Genomic DNA, 10,452 nt, shown 5'->3' on the forward strand with positions numbered 1-10,452 from the left:
CAAGACCAAAATTTCTTAAACCGGTGCTTTGGAAGCCGACTCAAGTGGATTATTCTTCACAATATTTTTCTATGAGAAACCAACGTCAGCAATTTGAGTATGAAGCTGGTTTATTGACCCGGATTTTCTAGAAGAAGGAAATGACAAGGACTTCAGAATGATCAGATGCCGGTTTACAAGAATTCTTAACCCGGAGCATAGTCTGTCGAATTTGTTCTTGTATTTGTTTTACAGGATCAATTTAACATGGATAAATCCATATTAAACTGGGGGCTAATGTCGGGGATATACCCCGCGGCGTAAACCGGCCGGAAGTTAACCCGGCCGGACTTGGCGGTTTATCTGAAGACCCCGCTGACACTTGGCGAGTTACTGGCGACCCGCCCTGACCTGGCGGTTTACAAGCAACCCTCCTGGTCATTATGACTTACTGGTAACCTGGCGGGCGGGTCAGACGGATGACAAGGCCCAAGGCCCAGAAGACCGGTTCATACTATGGTGGGCCAGTTTAAGAGGAAAGGCATGAGGAATATTTACCTTACAAAGAATTAAGACCAGGACTTGTATCCGGTTTGTATTAGAGATAGACTAGTCCTAATCCTAATAGGACTCCACATGTAACCTGCCCCTTCAACATATATAAGGAGGGGCAGGGCTCCCCAAAGAGGGACAAGCTACAAGCAAGAAGAAACAATCTTAGGGCTAGACACAAAGAGAAGAGCCGGTTTACGGCGACTCCCTCATGATGATAATGAGACCTAGCCTCAAACAGCATGTAGGGTTGTTACCGGATGATGTTTCCCGGGGCCCGAAGCTGTCTAAATCCCTGTCTTGTGTTGAGTCTCTCGATTCCGCTCAACCCCTCTCAAGCTACCACATAGATGCGTTGGCCTCGCGACTAAGTCCTCATGCTAAGGACATCTGCCGTGACAAAACCACGACAGGCATCGAGACCTCGCGGGGATGACGACGAGACCCCGCGGCGGCTTGGTGATTGTTGCAATGGGTGGGTCCTGTTGTGGCCAAAGAGTCTGCTTCGTCTGGAGGTGGCTGGGAGCACACCCACGAGCACGTAGCCTCAGCAAGGTATGAACATCAACAGCCCACCTACCCAATTAGCGTCGGGTGTCGGGTTGGGTGATAGCGGACGGGGTAAGGAAGAGGCTCCATTAGTCGCTGATGACGTCGCCATGGATGAGGATGAGGATGACGATGGCACTCAACAGTATGTCTATACTGGCACCTACTCAGGGTTTGAGCGTCATGAGTCGGTGCCTGATTTGCCGTCTCCGGAGGCTAGACGTATTAAAGACGACCTTCCGGTAGTAAAGAAGTATAGGAAGAGATCGAGGAAAGGCAAAAAAGATGATTCTATGATCCACCCGCCTTAGCAGCCTCGGGTTCAAGACCGTATAGATATCTCCGGTGCGGATAAATGGCATATCCCCGGTCAACCAATCCTACCTGCAGCAGCGCTAGGGGCCAGATTCGGCGATCTAAGGAGACTTCATGACAATGTGCTGCAGATAGAGAAAGGCCTCATCGCCTTGAAAGATCTAGGATACCCACTCTACGTGGTTAACGTTCCGCGGCAATTATCGTACGTCGACACATTCCCCGCGGAGAAGTTCTTCCGTCGATTCGATTACATATTCGACATGTTTCACGTGAAGAAGCTGGATTTTATGTTTGTCCGCCTTTATGCCTTGCACATGAACTACATCATCGGGGTTGAGCAGATACCTCATATCTGTGTCGTTGACCCGTACTTCATGCACGAGAGCTTTTTGGGAGTCTGCCCAAAGCACCGTGAATACGCGAGGGAATACATTGTCAATTTCATGCTCGCCAATAAGGACAAGGAGGCGATTCTCGTGCCTTATCATCCCCTGTAAGTCATCCGCGCGGATATCCATCCTTCGATTTCAATCATTCATTTGCACGGTGGAGGCTAATTAATTTGAGGTGTACTTATTTTGCGCAGCGGCGGGCGCGCCGTCCTCATCATCCTCTACCCCCGATACTCCCACGCTCTTTACTTGGACTCGTCGAAGAACATTAACAAAAATGATTACACCCACATCAAGGATGTTCTCGACAATGCTATGTTTTACTACGACGCACGGGGTGGAGAGGTCAAGGACAAGAAGAGAAGGGGCGGCAGGCTCGCCTTCGGCCATAAAACCGACTTCTGCTGCATCCAGCAACCGAATGATTCTCTTAATGATGGATTCTATGTCCTACACCACATGCTGGAGTACAGACGGGATCACCAGAACCTTCGCATGTCACCTACATCCGGCGATGCCCGTATTCTGCAATGGGCAGAGTTCTATCACATCAGCGCGAACTTGCCCAAATCATCATGAAGGAGGTCATCGGAAAAATAGGGATGTTCTACAAAGAAGGACAAATGTCGCAAGAAGATATCCGAACACGGGTAGCCTCTCAGCGTCTCAACCTGAAGCCTTTCACTAGGCTCGAGGACTATCTCCCTGACTTGGATGGATGGCACGGCATGGAGTGATTGTCGATATATGACAATGTGTCCGTTTAGTCCATACTTTCTGTATGACGAAACTTTGAGTTATGCACAACAAAACTTTATTTGTGATGTAATTAAACCGTCCTTCTCGACTAGAGACGATCACTCTAGTTAGGGCATTTTGGGTACGATCAACTTTGTTATTTATGCTTATGATATGTTGCTTCTATTTTTGCCAAGTCTGTCTCTTTCTGTTGCTCAACTATATATGTTGCATATCATCGACTCATGTGACGATGCAGGTGCATAGATCATCGATGGCGAAGAAGTGCTACGCCAAAAGTATATATACGACGAGTGGCCGGAGTGTCAGGCCTAGGTGTACCTGTTTCCAGTTTCCGAGCGACAAGCAGTAGTTAGTTTAGGTTCACGCTAATGCGAGAGAGGGATACAAACTCATGTACTGCATAGTTCCGCTCTTACTCAAAGTGATAGCTCTTCTCGCGTATATCATTGTTTAGATGGATGACGATGTAGTTGCAAGTAATCGAGACTTGTATCGCTATTTTCGAGATGATGACGAGAGACCACTTTGTGTTGGATGATGATTATGATGATGACATGATTTGATGAGACTAGTTGTATGTATATGTTATGATTACATTTGTATGTGTATGATATGCTAAAGATTATTGTATAAAACCTATTCAAATACAAAACAAATATGCAAGAATAATGATAATAAAACTAGTAGTAGCGAGGGGAACAAAGTTAGCAGTAGCGCTTCCCTGTAAAAAGCGCTGTAGATAATATCAGCAACGCTCTTCACCAAAGCTCGCTACTGCTATCCATGTATAGCAGTAGCGTTGGACGACAGGCGCTACTGCTACAAGTTAGCGCATCGTCTCGTGCTACTGATAGGCCTAAAACCCGCGTTGTTGCTAGGCTTTTCCCTAGTAGTGACAGATTGGAAGTCTTGTCTCCATTTGTGCAGTTCACTAAAATCAAGTAACATTACCGTACAAGTAGCACAACATATGAAAGCACGCTGCAGAATCGTGTGAAAGAAGGATAGTACTGACCTCTCATGACGCGGAATTCAAACAACTCGTAAGAAGAAGATCTGAACCAAATTTGCCAACACGGATATGAAGTAAGATCTCCTCTTGTGCAGTTCCACTAAGATCAAGCAATCAAGCAACGTTGTCGGTGTGACATTTTGGTTGAACTGCACAAAACACTCTTAAAACAAAAGTGTTTTGTGCAGTGCAACAAAAGGTCACAATGGCAACGAAGTGAAGTAGATAACCCTGTTTACACAGAGGTGCAAAGGAAACAATTAGTGGTCAATAACGGTGGATGACACAGAAGCCAACAAAAAGAAGCATCTACCTTATCTAAATGGGAAAGAAAGCAAGACAGTAGCATTTCTCAAAAGGTGGCATTGATTAATATTAACAGAGAAATCTAGTCCTGCTCAAACTCTACAGCCTTGTCCCCCAAAACAAAAGATCAGTTCGTTACAGATGTGCGTACTGCGTTTGTCATTGTTTTCCCTTTTCGACCAACGTAGGTGCTGGATAACCAGTCTATACTAGTACTTTCCCCACTTCCTTTCCTCTGTGAACCACGTCCTAGATTTATGCTATACAATTTTTCCCACTACTTTCCCCCATTCATGTCCTCTTTGAACCACGTCTTAGATCATGCGATACAACTTTCCCCCTTCCTTTCCTTTTTGAACCATGTCCTAGATTCATGCTATATAACTTTTCCCACTACTTTCCCCCATTCCTTTCCTCTTTGAACCACGTCCTAGATTCATGGTATACAACTTTCCCCACTACTTTCCTGTTTGATCCAACACCTAGATTCGAGTGCAGAAGCGGAAAAAGCCCACATGCAGCTAGAGCAACGCATGTGGAATAAGTAAATTATACCTTAAAGTTCTTGGGGTGTGGTTCGGTGGGCGACCGGAGGCGGTTCGACCCACACTATGTACGACGATGAAGAAGAAGGGGTCGGAGGCCCTCCCGCGCCGCCGTTGGGTGAAAGTGAACAGTTGCGCCGGTAGTGGATTCCCTCCTTCGCCGACGGCAACAGCGTTAAGCCTCCTTCCCTTCCCGACAGACAGATCCTGCCAGCTCTTTGACCAACCATGAGGGGAGAGAGAGAGGCCAACGAAGTCTTGTTTAGATCTGGAGAGGGTGAGAGAGTGTGAAGAGAGCAACTACAAGCGCTGAGGCTCCAGCGTGTATATATATACTGGAGAGAGTATGAAGAGTGCAAACCCTAGAAAACAAGCGCTGAGGCTGCAGCTTATACGTGATGAGGTGATTATACAGTCACTACGAGATCGTATAGCTCCGTATCCATCCATTTTGACCACTCAAAGAATCCTCCTAGCATGAATTATGCTCAAGTGTAGTTATCGAACCCGAGACCTCAAGTTTGATGAGCGAACAGGCTAACCAGCTACACAACCCTCCCGTTATGTTCAACGAGAGGAAAATAACCTTTTATACATTCCTTCATTCGTGTGACAAGCATGCCATATTTTTTGTGTGTGTGGGAGTCATTGGGATTTAAATCATAATCGTGTCATGTGGCTTTGGTGGTAAGACTATCCACAATGGTGCAAAAATAATGCAGCCTTAGTCACCTTACCTCTCTCCACGTAGTACGTTGGGTCCCACCAGTCATAGGGTGAAACAAACAAATTAATAAGAAAAATTAAAAGCGCCAGCGGTGTATCTTACCTCACACATCTCGCTACTGCTCGGGAACACTGTCCAATTGATCCCTCTGTTCGCTCACGTACTATTTTAAGTGAATCCTTATTATAACATGCACATAATTTTGGGCACTTGTATTCGACCTAAGTCAGTGTGCCACCGTATCTCGTACGACTCCCTCCGTCTAGGTGTAATAAATCACGTTAGAAGGTGCAGCGGGACCAAGGTGCAAGCAGATTGGAGGAGAAGGAGAAACTTGACCGGTCATTCCTCCAATCAAAGCCTTGATTTCTATCTTTAAACACAACAATTAATCCAAACAACTAAGAGATGCCGTTTTAGCTACCATGCAGGGCCACGTATTAACTCGCATGCAAGCCGACTTTGTTTTCTTGACTGATCAATGCGTAGTTGCGCTCCATGCATCGGGTTTCCGGGGAAGATAACAAGGCAGAGTAAGGAGCGTTTGGTTACATTGCTTAGGCTGGTCATAGTGGTGAGTAACTTGGACTAGTATAACATGCATATGTTACTAGTCTATGTTACTACTATGCGAAGTTTGCCGTCGGAAGCGAGCCGATCTGGCTCTCCTGAGCTAGCAAGATTTTTCTAGCCCACTCAAGCTAGTTGGCCCACAAAAGCTAAAATATTTTAACAGTTCCAATCGCCTAACCTTGCACTGCTATGCTATAAGTTGTTCTTGCTAAGGATCCAAACGCTCCCTAAGTAACAACGCTCGCTAGCAACAAGGCCAGGAGGGGATTGAGATGCGAAGTTAATGGACGACGCCTAAACATTTTGGGAATATCTGATTTCCGTAGGATGACTTAACACCTAGACGGAGGGAGTACTACTCCTTGGTCCAGGTTTGATGGAATATTCGTCACCTCTTCTCTTGTTGTATGTACTCCATTTGTATCTCACTTCTTGTGGCTTCGCACTCGCACAATTTTCCTATTCTATGAACCTGTGTGTGCGTGTGCGTGTGCTTATGTGTGTTTAACAGCATGTGTGTGTTAGAGAGAGCGACAGATCGACCTACTCCTACAGAGAGATGGTGTGTAGTGTAGGATTTTAGCCGCGAGAGTCGGTGCATCCTCTCGTTTCCGGGCGTCCGGTAGGGATAGGCAGACAGCTGCCACGCCCGCTCCTGACCATCCTGGCCCACCCAAAGCCCCTCCATCGCCCGCGCGCGCTTCCCGCCCGAAACGGTCAGCACCGCTCCAAAGAATCGGCGCCGCATTCATGCCCGGGCAGAGCGGACGTGACCTCTCACTGGCGCCTGCGTTGAAGGAAGAAGCGGATTCAAGAGTGATGGTTGCTTCGTCCGTCCAACTTACTGCTGGGTCTATGTGATTTGATGGCTCATTGGTCATTATTATTGAGGTGGTAGGACTGCTGGATGTCCCACGCTTTCTGCGAAAGGAGGTACTACTAGATTACAATTTTCTCCATTCTTACGACAGAGTAGTGCAGGAGCAGTGAAAACACACAGGCTCAGTGATTACATGGCCCACCTCACACTATCACCATATTTTCTGGACACCGTGCGACACCTAACTCTTTACATAGTACTCCCTCCGTTCCTAAATATAAGTCTTTGTAGAGATTCCACTAGGTGGACTACATACGGAACAAAAGGAATGAATCTACACTTAAAATGCATCTATATACATCCGTATGTGGTTCATGGTGAAATCTCTACAAAGACTTATATTTAGGAACGGAGGAAGTACTTGTATAGTATGTACTGTAATTTATCAGCGAGATAGTACAATGCTATGAAGCTTTTAGCTTCTATTACATGTATCTTGCATCCAAGGTTGCTAGTTGCAACATTTCATCAAATACAAAGGAGACTAACATGCATGCTATTGCATCTCAATGATTGACATATCATAGCAAATATGTACTCCCCCCGTTCCAAAATAAGTGTCTCAACTTTATGCTACATACGGAGCAAAATGAGTGAATCTACACTCTAAAATACGTCTATATACATCAGTGTTTGGAGTATGTACTAGTAGTTCATATTGAAATCTACTAAAGGACATATATATTCCAAACAATATGATAATCTCTCTAACCAAGGTAGTAGGGACGAGGAGTAAACGGAGGGAGTAGTAAAATTTTCTCCTCGTCCTGCGAGCCACCGCGCGCGTGGGCGAGGGAGCGGGCGTAAGGCGTACAGTACTACTACTACTCATGCAGTCCCTAGCCATTGAAACAGAGACAACTAAAGAAAAAAACGATCCATGCAGTCCCTAGCCCTTGAACCGTAAACCCTAACCAGGCTTTAATTTGCTGGCAACGTCGGCGCTTCCTAAGAAATGAAGTTTGCAACCCTTTGACCATCGGATCATTTTGTGCAGTTTCACCAAAATCATGATGAGCATCCATGTGGCAAAGAAATTGAAGAAGCATGATTAGAATAAGATTACTGGGACTAGTTGATGAGACATAAACTCGTCACAAATACAGTACGTAGAAGCCAGTAGAGGTATGTGCGGGGCAAAGAAGTAGAGAAATATCCACATGGAGTGATGTGGGCAGCTGGAGCAGTGGTGCAAGCCGGCTGTAAAGGGAGTTGTACCTGAGGGATGTCGAGACATAGCTCAACCTAGAGGAGGGCGGCGGGAGGAGGAAACTACCCACGTCGCGGCAGTGAGCAATGGATGAAGGCAACCTCACCGGCTTTGTGAGAGAGAATGGTGGGGACCCCTGATCGGGACGTGCCGACAGTGGGTTTTCACCGTCGGCGACGGCGACCGCATCTACACTAAGCATCCACTCCTTCCCCCGGCGGACGTGATCCGCCGGGATGTTAGAGATGTGGCCACAGTGGATTTGTGCGAGAGAGACTGTGAAAACTGAAGAGAGCAACTCCAGCAAGCAACCGTGTAGGCTCGTCCTGCCTATGTATATAGTGGAGCGGTTTCCTTTTCTCTCCATATGAACCTATTTATATTACGTACGTGCCGCTGAAGAAAAAAACTTTATTTATAAATGACGCGGCACCTACTACTCGTTCTCCTATAAACCTTGCGCTTGGCATCTCCAAACTATTAACCTTGCGATTGGCTCTTCGCCTCTTCAGGAAGTCGAGCAATAATGGTACTGCAGTATATATCGTTCTGGCTAAATGAGACCGAATGAATTGCTGCACTTCCACCACGTGGCGAGGGTCGAGGGGCGAGGGAGAGTGCGTACTATTACGTCTGTTTCAATATGGACTACATACGGAGTAAAATGAGTGAATCTACACTCTAAAATACGTCTATATACATCAGTGTTTGGAGTATGTACTAGTAGTTCATATTGAAATCTAATAAAGGACATATATTCCAAAAAATATGATAATCTCTCTAACCAAGGTAGGGACGAGGAGTAAACGGAGGGAGTACTAGTAAAATTTTCTCCTCGTCCTGCGAGCCACCGCACGCGTGGGCGAGGGAGCGGGCGTAAGGCGTAGTAAGCAAGCTTCTCCTCGTTCTGCGAGTTGATGGGACACATCAAAAGTACTCTAGTGTATAGAGCCTTGCCTCTAAGGTAGGCCCCACATGGTTTGCCTCTTTTTTTAACATAATGCGTCAAGTCGCATTTGTTTGTTCACCCGTGGTAGACGATCCTCCCTCCATCTAGTGGAAAACCAGTACACGTGTCAAATTACCACGTGGGTTGCCTTTTCGTACAGAAATGAGCTCCACCGTGTACCCGCGCGGGTGTGGTTGGGAAAGAGACGGGAGTACGTGCGCCGTGCGTGCACCTCTTCTCTTCGTGCACACCCCCCACCTATGTGGGTGTGTGTGAGAGATACAAACCTAGACAAATGGCATGTGCGTTCGTGAGTGTTTTTGGTTTTGGGGGGGAGGTTGATTTCGTGAATGTATTTGTGGGAATATGTGTCGATGACATCTCAAACAAAATTTTGCATGCAATGTGTGTGAAATGGAGGCCTATCCATATCATATATAGAGGGTTGGGAGATCCACGAGAAGAGAGGGAGGGGTCATAGATATCAATAGAGTCGAAGAGAGGATCAAGTGGGTGGGTGCGAGATCGATGAAGAGAGCCATCGAAATTGTGTGTGTGTGCAAGTCAAAGATATAGGGCGACTGACCTAGCTACCGAAACGTCAGAGGGCACAGGTCAAGTTTGTGTGTGGCAGGGAGACATGACTAGAGCGCTCGATGTATCGGTGTGTGTGTGTTGGAGGGGGTGGGGGAGGGGTAGGCAGAGGCCTAACTATAGAGGTAGAACGACTCGTATATGTGTTGAGAAGGAGAGACCCAGCTATGTCTCGAGGGAGATCGGTCGACATCCATACATAACTGAAGGACGGGAAATAGGATGGGACAGAGAGAGAGAGGGAGGGAGAGGGGTAGAGTGCTGGATGGGTGATGGAGTTGCTTCTCGAAGATGGTGGGAGAGGCCTACTAGACAAACTGAGGGTGGAACTGCAATATTATCAATAAGAGTGCGGATGTGTTTCTGTGTGTGCCTGTGCGTGATAGATCTGTCGGGACACATCCATGGATGATGAAGGGGAACCATGTGTTTGGTAAGCAAACCTAACTAGATCGGTAGATCAATTGTTGTTTGTCGGAGGAAGGGAGAGACATAACTAATGAGGTAGATCGATCGACGCGTGGGAAAAAACGAGTTATATGGACCTAGCTAGCTATATGTATAGCGGGAGATCGGTCGGTGTACGTCCATTTGTTAGAGGCAAATAAGGCCCGGCGAGACGGATAGACAGAGAGAATGGACCTAGGAGGTGGTGCGAGAGGCCCAACTACTAGCTAGATAGGGGGAGGAGTGAGCGGTTGTGAGATTGATGAAAAGAGGGGCAAGAGTTTACACGTGTGTGGAACCGTATGAGAGACACGAGGCAAGGACACATAAAGGAGGAGATTGAAGGTGCATGTGTATGTTGTAGGCAGGCATCGCTGGAGAGGTTTATCGATCAGTGTGTGTCGGAAAGGAGTTGTGGAGACCGTGGGAGAACGACCTAAAGAAAAAAATGAATGTGCGCAATGGATAGAATGCTGAGGGAGGAGGAGGGTGTGTGCATGCACGAGAGAAAGTTAGTGGTAGCTACAAAGGTTAGAGGATTGTGTGGGTGTAAGAGACTAACAAAGATCATAATTTGATATGAAAGTGGATTCATATATTTGAATAGGAGATCATAGTGTTTTAAACATATGCATGCATGAATATAGCGGTGATACA

Source organism: Triticum urartu, chromosome 5, assembly GCF_003073215.2.
Source record: "Triticum urartu cultivar G1812 chromosome 5, Tu2.1, whole genome shotgun sequence".
Lineage (NCBI taxonomy): Eukaryota > Viridiplantae > Streptophyta > Magnoliopsida > Poales > Poaceae > Triticum > Triticum urartu.